Raw genomic sequence first — 8525 nt, 5'->3', positions numbered from 1 at the left:
GCCTGAGGACTGGGATACATTTAGAATGCAGCAAGGAGGACAAAGGCTTTAATTAGGAGGGGGTGTAGGTCGGGAATATAATGAGAGAGTAAGCTTGCAGGAAACATAAAAATTGACTGCAAAAGCTTCTATAGATATGCGAAGAGAAAACGATTAATGAAGACAAATATAGGTCTCTTGCAGTAAGAATCTGGCGAATTTATAATGGGGAACAAAGTAACGGCAGACCAATTGAACAAATACTTTGGTTCTATGTTCATTAAGGAAGATATAAATAATCTTCCAGAAATACTAGAGGACCGAGGGTCTAGCGAAAAGGAGGACTGAAGCAAATCATTATTAGTCAGGAAATTGTGTTAGCGAAATTGATGGGATTGAAGGCCGATAAATCCCCAGGGCATGATAGTCTGCATGCCAGAGTACATAAGGAAGTGGCCTTAGAAATAATGGATGCATTGGTGATAATTTTCCAACATTATATAGAGTGTGGATCAGTTGCTATGGATTGGATGGTAGCTAATGTAATCCCACTTTTTATAAAAGAAGGGAGAGGTAAAATAGGGAATTATAGACTGGTTAGCCTGACATCGGTGGTGGGGAAAATGTTGGAATCAATTATTAAAGGCGTAATAGCAGCGCATTTGGAAAGCAGTGACAGGATCGGTTCAAGTCAGCATGGATTTATGAAGGGGAAATCATGCTTGACAAATCTTCTGGAATTTTTTGAGGATGTAACTAGTAGAGTGGACAAGGGAGAAACAGTAGATGTAGTGCATTTGGACTTTCACAAAGCTTTTGACAAGGTCCCACACAAGAGATTAGTGTGCAAAATTAAAGCACATAGTATTGGGGGTAATGTATTGACGTGGGTAGATAACTGGCTGGCAGACAGGATGTAAAGAGCAGTAATAAACGGGGCCTTTTCAGAATGGCAGGCAGTGACTCGTGGTGTAACACAGCGTTCAGTGCTGCGACCCCAGCTATTTATAATATGCATTGATGATTTGGACGATGGAATTGAATGTAACATCTCCAAGTTTGCTGATGATACTAAGCTGGGTTGCAGTGTGAGCTGTGATGAGGATGCTAAGAAGCTGCAAGGTGACTTCGACAGGTTAGGTGAGTAGGCAAATCCATGGCAGATGCAGTATAATGTGGATAAATGTCAGATTATCCACTTTGGAGGCAAAAACAGGGAGGCAGAATGCTAACTGAAATGATGACAGATTAGGAAAAGGGGAGGTACAACGAGACCTAGGTGTCGTGGTACATCAGTCATTGGAAGTTGACATGCAAGTACAGCAGGCGGTGAAGAAGGCAAATAGTATGTTGGGCTTCATAACGACAGGGTTTGAGTGTATGAGAAGGGAGGTCTTGCTGCAGATGCATCGGGCTTTGGTGATGCCACTCCTTGAATATTGTGTACAGTTTTGGTATCCTAATATGAGGAAGGACATTCTTGCTATTGAGGAGTGCAGTGAACGTTCACCAGACTGATTCCAGGGATGGCAGGACTGACATTGGAAGAAAGATAGGATCGACTCGGCTTATATTCCCTGGAAGTTAGAAGAATGAGATGGACCTCAAAGAAACATATAACATTCTGACGGGATTGGACAGGTTAGATGCAGGGAGAATGTTCCCGATGTTGACGAAGTCCAGAACCAGGGGTCACAGTATATTGATAAGGGGTAAGCCATTTAGCACCGAGAAGAGGAGAACATTCTTCACTAAGAGAAATGTGAACCTTTGGAATTCTCCATCACAAAGTTTTTGAGGCCAGTCCATTAGACATATTCGAAAGTGAGTTAGATGTGGCCCTTACAGCTAAAGGGATCAAGGGGTATGGATAGAAAGCAGGAATGGGTTACCGAAGTTGCATGATCAGGCATGATTATATTGAATAGTGCTGCAGGCTCGAAGGGCCGAATGGCCTACTCCTGCACCTAATTTCTATGTTTCTATGTTTCTAAGTTTATATGTGTTAAGTTCAGTGATTGTCTATTGATCAATTTCAGGTGATGGGTCAGCTTACATGCGTTGGGTCAGGTGATTGCAATTTTCCGGTTTGTGATAATGGCTTGTGTCTGGATGGCTCAGTCGAGCATTATTCTCTTAATTTTAGAGTCGTCGGGTTTAAAACCCTGTTTGGCGGTTTTGTGCTTTGCATGTTTAGACTGATTTTACAGGCGATGCCCCGCTCTGAATTAATAGGCAAATAGTTCAAGGGATTTTTGATATAAATGCTATTCAACAACAGTTTCAGGGAATCTCTCACTGATTCGGGACTCTGTCCAGCAACTTTCTTCTAAATATGTAAATTAATACAATTTCAAACGTAGCTCGGATTCACTTCGGCTCCTGGAAACTTCGGCTATCTCTCGCTTCATCATTTGTGCGATAAAAGAACGGAGAATTTGTATTGTGTACAGTTTTGTTTCCTTACATAAGGACGTAAATATACTTTCGAGGAAACATCGAAAATAGTTGCAGGAGAAGGACATTCGGCCCTTCGAGCCTGCACCGTCATTCAATAAGATCATGGCTGATCATTCACATCAGTACCCCTTTCCTACTTTCTCTCCATAACCCTTGATCCCTTTAGCCGCAAGGACCATATCTAACTCCCTCTTGAATATATCCAATGAACTGGCATCAACTCTCTGCGGTAGAGAATTGCAACCGTTAACAACTCTCAGTGAAGAAGTGTCTCCTCAACTCAGTCCTAAATGGCCTACCCCTTATCCTTAGACTGTGTCTCCTGGTTCTGGAATTCCCCAACATCGGTAACATTCTTCCTGCATCTAACCTGTCCAGTCCCGTCAGAATTTTATATATTTCTATGAGATCCCCTCAAATCCTTCTAAACTCCAGTGAATACAGACCTTGTCGATCCATTCTTTCCTCAAATGTCAGTCCTGCCATCCCGGGAATCAGTCTGGTGAACGTTCGCTGTGCTCACTCCATAGCAAGAACGTCCTTCCTCAGATTAGGAGACGAAAACTGAACACAATATTCTAGATGATGCCTCATCAATTCCCTATACAAGTCCAGTAACACCTCCCTGCTCCTCTACTCAAAAGGCCTAGCTATGAAGGCCAACATGCCACTTGCCTAGTTCACCACCTGCTGTACCTGCATGCCAACTTTCAATGCCTGATGAACCATGGCACCCAGGTTTCGTTGCACCTCCCCTTTTCCTAATCTGCCGCCATTCAGATGATATTTGTCTTCGCGTTTTTGCCACCAAAATGGATAACCTCACATTTATCCACATTATACTGCATCCACCATGCATTTGCCCACTCACCGTACCTGCCAAAGTCATCCTGCAGCCTCTTAGCATCCTCCTCGCAGCTCACACCACAACGCAGCTTAGGGTTATCTGCAAACTTGGAGATATTACACTCAATTCCTTCATCTAAATCATTGATGTATATTGTAAATAGCTGGTGTCCAGGCACTGAGCCCTGCGGCACCCCACTAGTCACTGCCTGCCATTCTGAAAAGGACCCGTTTATCCCGACGCTCTGCTTCCTGTCTGCCAACCAGTTCTCTATCCACGTCAGTACATTATCCCCAAAACCATGTGCTTTAATTTTGCACTCCAATCTCTTGTGTGGGACTTTGTCAAAAGCCTTTTGAATGTCCAAATACACCACATCCACTAGTTCTCCCTTGTCTACTCTACGAATTACATCCTCAAAAAATTCTGGAAGATTGGTCAAGCATAATTTCCTTTTCATAAATCCACGCTGACTTGGACCGATCCTGTCACTGCTTTCCAAATGTGCTGCTAATTCATCTTTAATAATTGATTCCAACATTTTCCCCACTACTGATGTCAGGCTAATCGGTCTATAATTACCCGTTTTCTCTCTCCCTCCTTTCCTAAAAAGTGGTGTTACATTAGCTACCCTCCAGTCCATAGGAACTTATCCAGATTCGATAGACTGTTTGGAAAATGATCACCAATGCATCCACTATTTCTACGGAGATGCAATCAAGGTTCGCCTGATTGATTCCTGAGAGATGAAGGCTTTCCAATAAGAAGAGAATTTGTGTAGATTGTGCTGATGTTCTCAATTTTAAAAGAATGAACGTTGATTTTATTGAAATGTATAAAATGCTTGGCAAGTTTGAAACTTTTAAATCAGAGACAAGTGCGCTTGGCGCTGATCCATGATGGACAGATGGCGATTCAGACAACTGTTAATCTTTAAATCAGTGGTGCATCTTGAAACAACAACAACAAATTGTATTATGTAGCGCTTTGAACTTAGTGAAACGTCCTCAGGCGCTTCACTGTTTTGTGAAATTTAAAAAAAATTAACACCGAGCCGCTTATGGAGAAATGAGAGCAGGTGACGAGATAGGTTTAAAGAAGCGTGTTGAAGTAGGAAAGAGTGTAGAGAGGCAGAGCTGTTTAGCGAGGGTGTTCCAGATCTTGGGTTTGCTTCGGCAATAGAAGACACGGCCAGCAATGGTTGAGCGATTATTATCAGGGATAATAAGGGCAGGATTATTGGAGCGCATCATGGGGTTGGAGGAGATGTTACAGATAATGAGGGGCGAGACCATGTAGATATTTGAACAAAAGGCTGAGAATTTTGAAATGGAGGCAATGCTTAAACGGGAGCCATTATAGGCCAGCAGGCAAAGGGATGATGGTTGAGCGGGACTTGTGCGAGTTAGCATAGGGGCAGCCGAGTTTTGCATCACCTCGGGTTGACAAGGGTAAAATTTGGGAGGCCAAACAGGAGAGTATTTTAAGAGTCAAGTGTAGAGGTAATGAAGGCATGGATGATTGCTTCAGCAGCGGATGAGCTGAAGCGAGAATCAAGATGGACGTCGAAATATGCGATGTTGGGACTGGTATATAATATATTCACACAAAACCGATGGACTTGATGCTGTATCTCAGTCTGGTAATTGCTGTGATTCTGTACTGTTAAATAATGTGTTGTTCTATCGTTGCTTATGGAATTGATACTCTATCTCAGTCTGGCGCAGTCTGACACAATTAGACTGATATATAATTTGTAGTTCTGTCATGCTGTAGTATTTATTATCATCATCCTCAATATAAGCAGTACCCCGAAATCGAGGAAGATTGCTTTCACTCTAAAAGTGCGTTCTCAGATATTTATACAGCATTTATACACTATTTATACTGCATGCCAGTCTGACATTTCCTGCCGTTTTTGGACTGGTATATAATGTGTAGTTCTGTCCCTGCTGAAATATTTATCATCATTCTAATCAACATAGGCCGTCCCTTGAAATCGAGGAAGACTTGCTTCCACTTCAAAATTGAGTTCTCAGCGATTTATACTGTATTTATATAAGATTTATACGGTATGCCAATCTGACACTTCCTGGCAATTTGAGACTGCTATATAATGTGTACTTCTATCTGTGCTCGTGGAATTCATACGGTATCGGAGTCAGACATTGTCTGAGAATTTTAGACTGGGATGTAAAATGTAGTTCTGCCTGTTGTGATCGAATAGACTGCCAGTGTGAAGTGACTATTTGGACTTCCATACGCAGAGGCATTTGGAAATCTCAAGAATGAAATTCGCTTGGTAACGCCGTATTTTAGCGTCAGCAGAGTGCAAGGTAAGTATTGCTTTTTGATATATTTCAACCTTTATTTATTCGATGTACCAATTTTAATCTCTGCGATTTTTGGACTGGTATATAATGTACAGCTCAATCTGTGCTATTGGAATGTATTGGCATCGCAGTCTGATTCTCTATGAAAGTCTTCGACTGGTATATATTGTGCAGGTCAGCCTGTACTCATTAGATTAATACTGGATCTCCGTCTGCGTCTGAGATTTTGGTCATACCTAATGTGTGGTTCAGTCTGTTCTAATGTAATTGATGAGTTGGAGGATTGTCCTATGAGGAGAAATTGAGCAACGTTGACCTATATTCTTTAGATTTTAGAAAAATGAGAGGTGATCTGATTGATACAAACACAATTCGTACACGGCTTGACAGGGCAGATGCAGGGAAGATGTTTCTTCTGGCTGAGTAGTCTAGATCCTGTGGTCAGAGTCTCAGAATAAATGGTCGGTCATTTATGACAGAGAAGGGAAGAAACCTTTTCACTCAGATGGTGGTGAATTTTTGGAATTCGCTACCCTAGAGGGTTGTGGTGGCTCAGTTTTGGGTATATCAAGACAGAGATTATTATGTCTGTGCTAATTGAACAGATGCTCAGAGGGTGGAGAATCTTTGTAATTTGCTTGATAACGCCGCCCGTTAACGCCGGCAGAGAGCAAGCTACGTTTTAATTTCATTCTTCCTTTCGGCATTGATTTATTAGTTGTACCAATGGTGAAGTGTGGGTCTAGGTCGGAGAAGTGTTTGTTCTGTTTTTCTTCCCGTTTTTCAAGCTCGCATGCCGGTAAACGTCTGTCACAAAATGCAGTAGGCCTCCAGACCTCCCGCCCTGTTGGTGCCTGACGATGAGCGTGTATCGTCACTTTTAGTGCTGCCCTCTCATCTTCGGGTGTCAAAACTCAATTTCGCAGTTTCAGACGGCATCTAACGCGTGACACTAAAATGAGCACTCAGGCGTTGACACCGCCTCAAAAGCAGCCATGCCCACTTTCGACCCATCAGTCTTTGAGAATATTCAAGACAGTTTTTGGTGGAATTTTGGATATCAAGGGAATCAAGGGATATGGTGCTCGTGCAGGAAAGTTGAGTTGAGGTAATGATCAGCCATGATCTCATTAAATGGAGGAGCAGGCTCGAGGGGCCGAATAGCCTCTTCCTGTTCCCTATTCGTATGTGCTTATATTCTTATATTGCATCTCCGTCAGATTATCTCTGAGACTCTTGGAATGGTATAACATATGTAGTTCAATCTGCACTACTGGAATTGATGGGATGGGGGATTGTCCTTTGAGGACAGATTGAGTAGCGCAGACCTATGTTTTCTCCACTTTTGGAAGAATGAGAGGTGATCTCATTGAAACCCGCCACATTCTTACAGGGATTGACAGGGTAGATGCAGAGAGGATGTTTCCTCTGGCAGTGGAACCTAACCCAAGGGTTCGCAGTCTTCGAATAAGGGTTCAGCCGTTTAGGATAGAGATTGGCAGAAAACTCTTCATTCACATGGTGGTTAATGTTTGGAATTCGTTACCCCAGAGAGCTGTGGAGGCTCAGTCTTGGAGTATATCAAGACAGAGATCAATATATTTTGGGATATTAAGCGAATCAAGGGATATGGGGACAGGACAGAAAATTGGAGTTAAGATAGAAGATCAGCCTTGATCTCACTGAGTAGTGCCGCAGCCTCGACGGTCAGAATGGTCTATTGCTGCTCCAACTTCTTGTGTACTTATTTGTTTGTACTCTATCTCAGTCAGATTCTCTCTGAGATTCTTGAAATGGCATATAATGTGTAGTTCAGTCTGTATTACTTTTTGATGTGATACCGTTACTCTCTGAGATTTTTGGACAGATATATAATGTATAGTCAAACTGAACTAATGGACTGCATTGGAATTGCAATCTGATTCTCTATGAAATTCTTGGACTGATATATCAGATTAACGTGTACTAACTGAATTAATGCTGTATCTCTGACTGAGACCGTCCCAGATTTCTGGAAGTATATAATGCATGCTAATGTAATTGATGCGATGGAAGATTGTCCTATGGACATAGGAACATAATAGCTAGGAGCAGGGGTAAGCCATTTGACCTCTCGAGCCTGCTGCGCCCTTCAATAAGTTCATGGCTGATCTGATCCGAGCCTCAAATCCACTTCTCTACCTACTCCCCATAAACCTTGACTCCATTATCATTGATACATCAGTCTATCACCACATCAAATAGATTCAAAGACCCAGCCTTCACAGCTCTCTGGGGAGATAATTCCAAAGATTCACCACCCTCTGGGAGAATACATTCCTCCTCATTTGTGTTTTCAATGGGCGACCCCTTATTCTGAAACTATGTTCCCTAGTTCTCGATTCCCCCATGAGGGAAAACATGCTGTCTGCATCTAACCTGTGTCAAGCCCCCTCAGAATCGTAGACGTTTCATTAAGATTACTTCTCACTCTTCTAAACTTCAAAGAGTATAAGCACAACCAGCTCAATCTTTCTTTGTATGACTCCACTTCTTCTCAGGATTCAACCTTGTGCACCTTTTCTGAACTGCCTCCAATTCAAGAATATCCTTATTTAAGGAGACAAAAACTGCATGCAGTACTCGAGGTGTGGTCTTACCAAAGCCCCGTACAGTTGTATCAGGTATTCCCTACTTTTATACTCCATCCCCTTTGCAATTGAGGCCAACATTCCATTTGCCTTCCTGATTACTTGCTCTACCTGCATACTAACGTTTTGAATTTGATGCACAAGAACCGGCAGATCATTTTGTATTACAGCATTTTGTACTAGTTCCACACTTAAATAATAATTTTCTTTTTTATATTTCCTACTAAAGCCTCACATTTTCGCAAGTTATATTCCATCTTCCAAATGTTTGGCCAC

The sequence above is a fragment of the Pristiophorus japonicus genome, unplaced genomic scaffold, assembly GCF_044704955.1.
Source record: "Pristiophorus japonicus isolate sPriJap1 unplaced genomic scaffold, sPriJap1.hap1 HAP1_SCAFFOLD_291, whole genome shotgun sequence".
Taxonomy (NCBI): domain Eukaryota; kingdom Metazoa; phylum Chordata; class Chondrichthyes; family Pristiophoridae; genus Pristiophorus; species Pristiophorus japonicus.
Note: the sequence above shows the minus strand (reverse complement) of the source record.